Raw genomic sequence first — 12,681 nt, 5'->3', positions numbered from 1 at the left:
GGACAAAGTTCATGGATACAGATGCAGGCTCAGACTGGAGCTTTCAGAGGCAGAAGGCAGGAAAAGGCTTGATGACAGAATTCAGGGCCTACTCGCCTGAATCTGTAAAATGTGGAAAGTGAACCACATAAAGTCGGTGGCCTTTCATACTTAGGAACGGAATATCTGACCCATTTATGGCGGGTCTGAAAGAGGACATGTTGACGGTGGACGCACATATATTTGCGTCTTCGAAACTGGAACAGGAGGGATCATACATGTACTTATAGCATGTACATGGAGCCGTTGGGGTCTACGATAGGGGACATAACTGATCACAAAATTCATATTTCCTCATGACAACAGACATTTGGATCAGTTGTCATGCCACTGATTATATGTGCATCACTGTACACTGGATCGCTTTTGTGGGTGTTAGAGAAAAGATATCTGCAGCAGTTTTTGAGGTCTTCACGCGTGAATTCAGCAAGATGGACTGTACTATGGGCCAAGGTATTCCATTCTTGCACATGCTACAGGAATAGCTGAAGGGGGTGTCTGCAATGTGTGGAGGAAAAAAAAGAAGCATATGAGTTGGTGGAGAGCCTAACCCTTCGCATATCTGAAAATAGAAGGGTGCAAAGAGGCATTGTGTCATCCAACCAGTACATTTGTGCCACGATTCTGGATAAACGATACAAACAATTACTGCACACTTTCATTCCTTTTTTCAGATGGGGATGTTGCCAAATACAAAACTTGGATAGCTGTGGAAGCCAGACAGCTAGAAAAATAACGGCCAGGATTTAGTGGCCTGCCACTTCAGAGCTCAACATGTACCGCAGGGCAGCCGGCTTCAAGTTCAAATTCAGAGCCTGAGGGCAGTGCGGTTGGCTCACAGCAGCCAAAACCCCCAACAAAACCTATACCATCAACAACAACAACAATAAAAGGAGCATCAGCTCCAAATTTGGCACAGGAATGATTTCTACAGCAAAGGCAAAAGAGGCCGATCAAAGCAGAGCACCCATGAGCATTGAACGGATGGTCCAGGCCTATGACCCAACAGAGGTCTTCTTTGATCAAAACCCACTGCTGTATTGGTATGGGTAAAGGCGCCAATCGCCAGTGTGCAGTAGGCTGGAGATAAATTATCTGGCTTGCCCTGTCACAAGTGTTTCTTCTGTTCACTCTTCTGAGTGTGTTTTCAGTGCTGCTGGTGCCGTTCTGACAGTGAGAAGGACCAGTCTCTTGTCCCAAAATGTGGAGCGGTTAGCCATGATCAAAATGAATCAGCACTTTATACCACCGGATTACACCATACCTGAAGTAGCACAATAGGAAGATGATGACGGCAACTCAGGTCATGGAAGTAGAATGTTAGGTTACCTACTTCTGGGTGAACTACCAGAGTTTGAGGATGAGCTCTACTTCCCTGACAACTAGGCTCTTTCCATTTCCAGTTACTTTCTTTCTTTCTTTGACTCGCACCCCCCAAAAAAAAGATATAGATAAGAAACATTATTGACTTTATTATTTATTTGTGTGTGTGACTGTTTTTCTGGTTCACAAATCCATCCCCACCGTCTTACTCTTTTTATTGCCGAATCAGAGTCAGTGAAGAAGTAAAGTCCACACCTGACTCGCCCAAAAGCCATTTCTCTCAAGCCAGACATTGGATGGAGATTCAAACAAATGTGTGCCTGCCTCCAACCCTGGGGCTGACTATCTATCTATCTTTTTTAACCTAGAGGTACTGCCCCGGAAAAACAGGTAAATGATGGCATGCATTGCACGATGAGTGATTGTTGTTTGTTGTGAATGTCTATTCTACAAAGTGACACAAGTCAATCTTTCCCTTCTTGTTCTCCAATAACAAAATTGTACTACTAAACACCGATCCGTTACATTTTGAGTCGGGAGTGGATGAGTCTGAAGGACTCACTCGGGAGTCGGACACTGTTGGTACGGACTCGGAGTTGGACACCATGACCACCATACTCTCAGTCAGAGTCAGTTCAGGAGGATTAGAGATGATTGGTGGAATAACTCAGGGTGTGCCACCAGTAGAAGAAGGAGTTTTTCAAATTCACTAAAACCAACCGATTTGGATTATTGATGATGACTTTGAGTGGCCTACATGTAAACAACAACAGAGACCAGACCTACATGTCTATGCAGTGGTGGTGGGCAGCTAGTGTGGTGCGACCAACAGCAGTGCATTGATTTTCTACTTCATTTGGAAAATGCTATGTTGCTGTGTGTATACTATGTATGAGTGCTCAGTGCTGTCTGGCTCAAATCCGAAGCTAAGTGGAGTTTGGGTGGGGGTGGCCTGTTGTTGGAGGTAACTGCCGGAAACAGAGTCTGATTTAGCCATGCTGCCTCTGAAAGTCTTCTTGTTGCACTCCTCCTTATGCAGTTTAACTTTATGTTTTCTCCTTGATTTTTCAATATCCTTTTTGCTTTTCCATCTTTACCCTGCACCATACTGGAAAAACAATTCACACTTACCTAACAGCATCCGCCAGGCGCCCAAGATTCATGGGCGGACAGTCCAAAAGGAATGCTGTGATGCAACTTCCAATTTATACAGTTTCTTTTTTTTCTCTTTAATCATTATGACTGTGTGTGTTGTTTATGTTTGCTTTTTACTCCTACAGATTATTTAATTGCATTTGCTATCTTTCTAAGCCCGGTACAACAGAACATAAATATAATGAATGTAACCTGCCTCTCTCTGGGGGCAGACAGACAATTGCATAATGATTATACTTCCCTGTACTTGTCTAGTACCACTCATTCTCATGCATGCATTTCCTTTTCCTCCCATGACAGATTTGTGATGGTCGGCTGCCAAGATAAGTGTTGTCCATGTGTAGTGTTTGTCTTTGTCAAACCTTTCCCTCAGTTCCTCTTCCCAACCATTCATCAAACCTCTATCCCTCTTCCCCCAAGCTGTGTGATTTATTGAGGTGTCATTTTTACACCATTAATTGATCACATACTTGGTGGGGCGGATGTGGTGAAAACAACACAATTCAGTGCAGTGTGAGGAGGATCTTATTCTTTTTTTTTTTTTTTTTAAAACCTTTATTACAGAATGCAAAAGATATACAAAGATGGGCCTACAACCTTCGGGTCGGCCGCTAGCAAACAGTAAGAGCATAAAATACAGTTGGTAAACACACGCTGCAGCGTGAGAGAAATCACAGAAGTTGAAAGAAGCGTTGGCGGCCACACCGTCCGGACCCCTCAAATGGCGGTTCCATTTTTATATAAGAAACAACAAACAAATCCACAAGGCAGCAAAAGTCAAAGCAGCAGTACGAGCTCCCCTGGGGAGGACCCTACCGATCCACAGGAATAGCGGGGGGGATAGGCCGGGGCGGAAACAAAGTGGACTCAGTTCCCAGAACCAAGGCGACAAGCAGACTAGGGAGACGGGGCCAGTGCCAGCTCAGGCGTCAGTGGCGGGGTACAAATTCCGCCACGGTAGGAGTTCCAGGGGCCCCACACTTTCACCCATTTCCCAGGCTTACCTCTCGCAACATACACTACCTTTTCCCGAAACATACACCAATCCATGTTGTCCTTCCACGCCGAGACCGTTGGCGACCTCTGGGAGCCCCACAATTGCGCTATGTCACGCTTAGCTACCATATATCCCAGAGTCACCCACCACGTCTGCGGCGCCGAGTAGTCAGTCGGTTCCCACACATTCAGCAGACATCTTCTCGCCTCGGGTAGCAGCGTCACATGCGTGACCGCCTGCAACACCGCATGCACACCACGCCAGAATCCCGCCACCTCTGGGCATTCCCACAAAATGTGGAAGAAGGTCCCTAAAGAACCACACCCACGCTTGCACAACCCATCCACAGCATATCCCATACGCATCAGACCCGGCCCCGTGACATAGACCCTATGGAGTATTTTGAGCTGGACGAAGCGAAAGCGGGCCGGTATGGCCACCTCTTTCGGGGAGGCCACCGCAGACATCCAGTCCTCGTCATCCAGCTCCAATCCATCGGCGACCCATGCCTCACGAAGGCTAGTCAGCAGTCCCGAGCGATCGTTGATGAGCTTTTTGTAAATCAATGAAATCGTGCCATCCGGTACATGCCCATCTAGCACTCTATCTTCCAGAGGGGAGTACTCGGGGATGGAGGCAACATCCGGGAATACGGAGCACAACGCGTGACGGACCTGTATATATCGAAAGTACTCCCTATCCTGCAACTGGAATTCCGTCTGCAGCACATCGAACGTTTTGAATCCCCCCCTCGTCCAGAGATCGCCCACCTTGCTGATGCCTATCATGTCCCACTTCTCAAAGCCCTTCGAGGTCCACAGGGAGCCCAGCTGCTCAGATGCATACAGTGGCGTCGCCCGGGTCAACCGATCTTTCCACCCCATCGCCAAGTTCGCCGCGTGCCACACCCGTACCGCGACCCGCGTAGGGCCCGTCAGACGTGCGTCGAGCGATCTAGAATAAAGCGCCCGATTATAGTCACCACCCGGCAGTAGCAGTTTATCCATTTCAAAGGCCGGGTTAAGAGCGGGCCCATAAAGGCCGTGGTTTATCGCAGCCAACTGGGAGGCCCAGTAATACCGTTTGATGTCTGGGAGGGCGACCCCCCCGTCGTACCACGGGAGCGTCAGCTTCGCAAGGGCGATACGCGGCCTCCCCTCCCAGAACAGGTGTCGCTGCAGACCCTCCACCTCGCGAAAGTAGCGCGCCGGGACAACGTCCATCGTGTTCTGTAAAGCGTATAGGAAACGTGGCAGCGACATCATCTTAAACAATGCCGCACGACCGAGCGGTGAGAGCGGCAAGCGCCTCCAACGCGCCACGTCCTCCTTCAGGCGCTGGAGGGGGGGGAGCAAGTTCTGTTTATATCGGGCCTCAGCGTCCAGGGTAATAAAGATACCCAGGTACTTAAATCCCTGTGGAGCGACCTGGATAGGACAACCCCGCGGAAGGATAGGAGCCTCCCCGGAGAGGACATACACACAGGATTTAGCCCAGTTGATGACTAAGCCGGAATTGCGGCCAAATGAATGCAAAACATCAACTAGCACAATCAGCGATTTACGCGGGGAAGCGAGGTATAAAAGAATATCGTCCGCGTAAAGGGATACGCGATCCTCATACTCGGGGGTCCATCGGAGACCACGAATAGAGGGATGCCACCGCAGCCACTCCGCCAGGGGCTCCAAGGCAAGCGCGAAGAGGAGCGGCGACAGCGGGCAGCCCTGCCGCGTGCCCCTGCCCAATTCAAACGGAGCCGACACTCTACCGTTCACCGCCACCTGCGCCAACGGTCCGGAGTATAACAGTTTCACCCAACCAATGAATCCCGGGCCAAAACCAAACTTAGCCAGCGTCGCCCAAATATATGGCCACTCGAGCGTGTCAAACGCCATAGTGGCATCCAAGGATGCCAAAATGGCCGGCTCTCGTATGAACGGGACCCGCGCGAGCACCCCATGCAAACGCCGCAGGTTTAGCGCGGTGTTGCGATGAGGGATAAAGCCGGACTGGTCCTGGTGAATCAGATCGCACACCACGCCAACCAGCCGATTGGCCAGCACCTTGGCTAGAATTTTGGGCTCCGCATTCAGCAGCGAAATGGGCCTGTAAGACGTGACCCGATCCCGCGGCCTCCCCTCCTTATGAATAACCACGATAGTGGCCAGACGCTGGTCCAGCGGGAGGGAACCCGCCGAGCGGGCCGCGAGGAACATAGCACGGAGATGCGGCGCCAGCGTATCTGGTCGTAGTTTGTACAATTCGATGGGAAGGCCATTAGGACCCATGGCCTTGCCGGAGGCGACCGAACGTATGGCGAGGGCAATCTCCTCGGATGTTGGGGTCGCGTCCAACAACACTTTATCCTCCTCCGAGAGGGAAGGCAGCGCAATGTCTTTAAGCAGGGCATGGGAATCCTCTTCCGAGCGGGAAGATATCGGGGAATACACCCCACGGAAATATTCAGCGAAGCAATCAACAATTTCTCCTGGTTCGGTGACACACACACCATCCAATTTCTCAATCGACGGGACAACTCGACTCGCTCTCTCCTTTTTATCCAGCCATGCAATCAGTTTACCAGCCTTATCACCCACATCATACAGTCTCCCCTGTTGCTCTCTACTGAGGCCCCTGGCTGCCTCCGTGACGAGGGCCTTGTAGTCCGCCTGCTTGAGTCGGAGAGCATGCAATTTATCATCCGTCACCCCACACTCCAGATCACCCTCCAACTCAGTTATCTCAGTTTCAATGCGGGTCACCTCCTCCCGCTCACGCCTCCGGGAATGGGAAATGAGGGATAGGGCCTCCCCCCGGAGTACCGTCTTAAACGCCTCCCACAGAGAGACCACAGACGACACAGACCCCACATTGTCTTCAAAATATCGCTCAAGAGATTTAACCAAGTCTGCGCGAATTGTGGGGTCACGCAGGTACCAGGGATTAATCGGGACCACCCTCCCCTCCCCCCTCGGGACAATGTCGAAGTGCAACAGGAGCGGGGAGTGGTCTGAAACACCCCGCGCCAAATGTCGTACCTCCCCAACCCTCCCCGCCTGTGCCGCCGGCATCAGGACATAATCAAGCCTCGAAAGACTGCAATGAGCCCCGGAATGAAAGGTGTAATGTGTCTGCGTAGGGTGTTTCAGCCGCCAACAATCCACCAGCCCCAAGGTATCCAAGAGGCCGGATAACCAAGTTTGGGCACGGGGGAGATCCCTGGGAGGGTGACGATCCTCAGTCCCGGAAACTACAGCGTTAAAATCCCCCCCAACCACTAGAATCCCCTCCGGAAGGCCGAGGAGGAGGCGCCCCAGATCAGCAAAGGTCGTTGTTTGCAACCCTGGCGGGACATAAACAGAGACGAAAACAATCACTCTACCCTCCAATCTACCCACCAGAGCCGTATATCGTCCCCTGTCATCATGGAGCACCTCATCAACTTCCAACGGGAGCGAGGTTTTGACCATAATGCCCACACCCCTCGAACCAGACGTGAAGCCCGAGTGGGCTATAAGGCGATAGCCCTGTCTGTTCATGGCACGAAAGGAGTTGCCAATGAGGTGTGTTTCCTGCAGAAATACTATATCGGGTGAAATTCGTTTTAAGAACTGCAGGACCACCCCCCGTTTTATCCTGTCCCCCAGTCCATTAACATTCCAGGACAAAAGACTCAGTCCCCTACCCCCCCATCATAGCCGAAATCGATCAATCTCCCCCAGAGAGCACTTTAGAAATAGCACAACAATACTTCTGCCTTGTGGTACAAATAAACAATGCCCAACCCCAACCCAACAACCCCAACAAAACTCCCCCCTCCCTGCACCCCTGCATGAGCCCAAACAGCCCCCCCAACTTGCAGTGTGCCTGTCGCCCCTATATAGAATAAACTACTAAGACCCCCTAGAGGAGGAAGGAGAACCCCCTCGAGACCCAGCACCACCCCCAATGGAGGGGAAACGAGACACAACAGTCAAAAGACCCTAAGCTGGGCCGAAAGTGGCATCATCCGGGGTGAGCCCCCATGTCAGTACCTCAGACCCGGTCCGGTGGGCACTCCCCTCCCGTCGCCCCCCCTCCATCCCGACCATGTCCTCCAGACAAAGTGTCCAACCAGTCCCCGGCCGTTTCAGGACGGTCAAAAAAGTGAGTGCGACCATCCGCCTCCACCCGCAGCCTAGCCGGGAAGACCAATATCCAAGTAGTGTCCAAGAAATGTCCATAAATAAAGAAAAACCCAGCAATCCCCCAACTCCCACCCACCCAATCAAAAACAGATAAAAAAAGGGGCTGAAGGTGAAGAGAGCATTAACGGCAGGTTAGGAGCTTCTGGATGTGCCGCTCCACCCGTTCCTGCCTGGCTTCAGTATCCGCCAGCCTTCGCATGATGCAGCGCTCATAATGGCGGAAATAAGGGGGAACCGCATTGCTGGTGGAATGGTGGTGGCACCTGCAGGCACCCATTTGACCGCGGCGATGGTGTGTGGTTGTTGGGGCCTGGCTGGGGCCCAGGGCATCTGCAGCAGATTCTGCCTCATCCTCCTCAGCCACCAGCCTCTGGTACTCGGTCCCGATGGCCTCCATTTTATGTTGCCGGGTCCGGGCTGCAATCTCCTCCCTGGTCGGTGGAGCAGCAGGAGTAGCCACACATCAAGAAAGAAAAAAGTCAAATTGTAAACAATGCTCTTTGCAAAACACATAGAAAATTATGCCATGGGTATGGAGGGAGGTGATTGATGATGGGTGGGTAGGAAGGATACATAATGTTGCGCTTGAAAACTACTGTGAGTCCAGGGAGGAGTCTGAAATACCACCTCCTCAAATAGTGAATTAAAAAAACCTTGAAAAAAACATTCCAGGCAAGTAAAGGTGAGACGAACACCACTATAGAAGTGCACTATAGTTTCTTATTCTCCTTCCCAAGGATTTGTACATTCATCATTGCATTGTTCTTTGAGTATTTTATTTTTTATTCTTCACCCTTGGCTTTGACACTCACCACCATTTAATTTTTTTTTACATTATCTCAATTTACTCTTCACCATTGAAACTACCCATCCATCCATATGTCCAAGCCATCCATCCAAAGTTCCAAACATGGCTCTCTGTCTCACTATAGTCTCATGATCTCAAGTACAAACCTTTCAGCAACATACATTTGTAATTTGCCATTTACCCACCCATGTGCCCTTTAGTTTGTTTCAAACAAAAGAAACAACCACAGGATTCCAATCACCCACCCTGGCAGGCATCCTTTCACACATACACTTTCACCCACCCAGGCAAGCTTTGTTCCTACCCGTATACCAACCTTTTATCCATTCTTCACCCACCCTTGCATCCTAGCTATCAGCCACCTATAGTACTATTTATACTTCCGGTGCTTTCACCCACGCATCCTTCACTTTCAGTCATATATAATATATTCATTCAACCTTTCCCCTTCCATCCTTCCCTTTTCCGACAACCCATAGTTAAAGGTCTTGTTCATGAAACATTTTCTGCTGAGTTGAAGATAGGAGCGGCCATTAGTTACTCAGCTCAACTTCAACTCCTGCTGTGTTCATCTGTTGTTCACAAGTCAACAAGACTACCCCTTTCACGGTGAGCTTATAATTATAATTAATTGTCGATAATAAGCAAGCAATATGAGTTACCACCGCCCGCCACAGCTGCTGGAAACAAGCATCCTAGGACCGGTTTCGGGCTTTCAGCCCTCATCAGCCAGGACACCTTGGCTCCAGTGGCATGGAGAGCACGGGACCCACATCTGGGCATACCAAACTGGGATGGTGTGGTGAGCAAAAGAATGATGGATTAAACCCATATCCTTGTGACTGTGGGTGAATGTTTGCATTGTCCAGCATTCCGTCCTTCAACTGTTTCTTTTGCATATTTCGCCCTAAGTGGGAAGGGTATGCCCACACATGGGTCCCGTGCTCACTACACCATTGGATTCCAGCTAGCCTGGCTGATGTAGGGTGATGCCCTGAAACCGGTCCCAGGATGCTTGTTTCCGGTCCAGATAGGACCTGGCTTGGCAGTTCGGGCTGGACTGTTCACATAAGGAACAGGGTAGGGGCGTAACACAGGCCCCCGCATCCCCCACGGTCCAGGGGACCCCCTCAGCACAATGCTCTGGCCCGGGAGCTCCTGATTGAGCCCCGAGGGGGCCCCGCCACATACCTCGCAGGGGGGCCCCTCAAGTTTCATTACGCAACTGGAACAGGGTCAAAACTGATTTGCATATGGCTGGTCCAAACTGGGGTGGTGTGGTGAGCATAAGAATGATGGATTAAACCCAGATCCTTGTGACTGGGGGTGAAGGTTTGCATTGTCCAGCATTCCGTCCATCAACTGTTTTTTTGCATATTGAGAAAAAAAGCATATGGCCTTGGTTGGCAAATGCAATGGGGCTACCTTCCTCGCACTTCCTCCCAGACATGGTGCATAGTCATCAGTTCACCAACTGCTGATAATAATACTAGGCCTAGTTAATAAGAAGACACAACTTTGGGGTGTCCAACGTGACCATTGCCACTCTCATGTTTTAGTGATTAAGCCTTCTCATCTATTACATGCGTAGAATACCTTATTTTGGCAATGGGCCTGCAATCAGCACGGCAGAAGAGTAGTAGTAGTAGTACTATGTGACCAATGGGTTCTCCTAGAGTCTTAGAGTACCACCACTAGGCTGTCCCCAAAAGTGTAGAGGAAAAGCTGAATGAAAAAGCAGAAGATAGGAAGCTACAGACAGACTAGTAACTCAAGACAGTTTGACGTAAAGTAGAGAAACTTGAAATATATCAAATATGTAAAGAGGATAATGCAGGGATAACAAGAATTTAGAAAGGGATACATCGAAGAGGAATTTGGAAAAATAATATATAAATGGGCAAACGTGACATTATTAAAAAAGGAGCAGAAAAATTCAGGGAATAAATATATTAATGTTAACATCAGGTGGACTTAGTGGGGCCAGCACAGCTGTCGGCCGAGGGGCTCTGGGAGGCACCTCCAGCTCCCAGATCCTCACCCCTCAGTCCCCTTCTTGCCTCTGGATGCTGATGTAAAACATAAAGACAAAAAAGATTAGTGGTAATAAATAATATCTCCTAAAAATTTATTTGCCAGGCAAAGGCAATCGCAATAACATTGAACTTTTCTAAATCAGATCAACTAGTAGTAGCGTATCGCGGACCGTCTTATCCTATTCAAAATTTCCAAAAACTACCTCCCTAGTCCACTTCTATTGCAAATTTAGTCAATTGCATTTTGGAATTACTAATAATGAATTGCAACAAATCAAAATGGTTGCTTCTTCTCAAAGCTGATTCGCAGTCTCAAGTCAAACCCCTTTGACGGGCCAATGCACTAATCACTAAGGGCCTTATTATAATGATTATGATGATGTACAATGATGTCAGGCGGACGCCATTGCAGTTCTGGAACCGCCTGACCTTAGGTCGGAGCCACGGTCACAACGACCGCACTAGTCTACTATGAATTTATGCGATCACCCATAGGCCATAGGGCGGTCGCAAACCTCCATTTGTCAATGGAAGCTTGTGTGGCAGGCAAAAAAGGCAAGCAGCACAAGCTTCCATTGAAAAATGAATGTTGTTGTTCATAAACATCCCTGCACTATCCGTGGGGCACTGGCATGCACCATGCGATTACGAAATTGCAAATAACTAGTTACAGAATGTCAGGGGGGAGCTTGCCGGTTCCAAATATGGCTGCCTAAAGAAAGGGCTCCGCACTTACACTACATAATCCTGCACATATCCGACATTAGCGTGGGGCATAGGCTTTGCAGAGCGCTGCCCTGCATTGCAGAACGGTGCCGCTGTCTATGGGGCCCTCCGGCCTGCTACAGGAAGGTGTGAGAGCGCTGCATACATCGAGTGGCGACGGCACGCCGATTAGGCAACACATCCCCGGGCCCGGGTGCATTCTCAGCAGACCAGAAGCGGGACCCGGCTTGGTGCGCGGGCCTGTGTGAGCCGGCCGGAAAGCAGAAGTGATGCGGCCGGGCTCTGATAATAGCAGCTGGCCGCGAATGGAGAAGAGCACCTAGCGGGCATGTGTGCAGGTGCGTACTATGATCGGCAGCATTAGAGGCTGGAGGCTGCAGAGATAGTGAAGGAGGCGCGAAAGTAGCTACGGCGGCCCACTGAAGGCAGCGCTTGAGAAGCGGAGTTGGTGGGGAATGGACCCTACGCACTTGCCTGAGCTCCGAGTAAGCAACATCCTACGGAGCGGCCTCTCCCTTGGTGCTCTGCAGCGGGAGCCTTGGGGGAAAGAGGGAGAGTAGTGCGATCCTCCCCCCCATGGGCTATACCCTGAGTGTGTTCTTGGTGTTCCAGCGCAGTGGGGTCAGGTTGTCTCCGGTACTGCCCATGAGACTTGAATGCTCCAACACCACATGTGCACTCTCGGCGCCTTGCGGACACCGGCAGCCCTGACCGCCTAGAACTTGCGGTGTTCCCTCCTGGGAGATCACCCAATCGCCCTAGGTGCGCTCTGCCCAGCAAGGAGGATTACGTAGAGCGGACGGGGGTGTCCCCTGATATGTTGATACCACTGCCAGGTGCTCTGGGTATATGAGAACAGCTGCTCTAGCTGAACTGCTGCACCTGTGGGAAGTGAGACTTACAGTGCCGAAAGTCACCCCTTACCAGGTTTATCCTGCTATGCTCTACGTCGCTACCGGTGAGACCAGCATTGGCCCTCGGGGCTTTGGTGCATGCAACAGTGGTCAATCACTATGAGCAGAACGGAGAAAACGCAGCAAAAATTGTCATTGGAACAGCACAAGTACAGGGACCGTGCTCTTTCAGCGGATAAAAGAGACACAGGTGGTGAGAGGGAGCGGGTCCGGCAGGATGGCGACATTAAGACCATGCTAGCCTCGATGGAGAAGGGTCTTCAAAGCTCGTTATCAATCTTGGGCGCGAAGATCGATTCCCTCTCTTATCGTATGGATAGGATGTCAGAAAGGATAGACAAACACGCAGAGCGCATTGACATGGCTGAACGTCGCATCACAGAGGTGGAGGAGGTGCAGACGGACATGGACACAGGCCGCAAAAGTATGGAGAAGACGCTTCAGTCGCTGCAGGACAAGGCTGAGGATTTGGAGGCAAGGTCCCGGAGAAGTAACC

This window comes from Triturus cristatus, chromosome 8 (genome assembly GCF_964204655.1).
Source record: "Triturus cristatus chromosome 8, aTriCri1.1, whole genome shotgun sequence".
In the NCBI taxonomy this organism is placed as follows: Eukaryota; Metazoa; Chordata; class Amphibia; order Caudata; family Salamandridae; genus Triturus; species Triturus cristatus.
Note: the sequence above shows the minus strand (reverse complement) of the source record.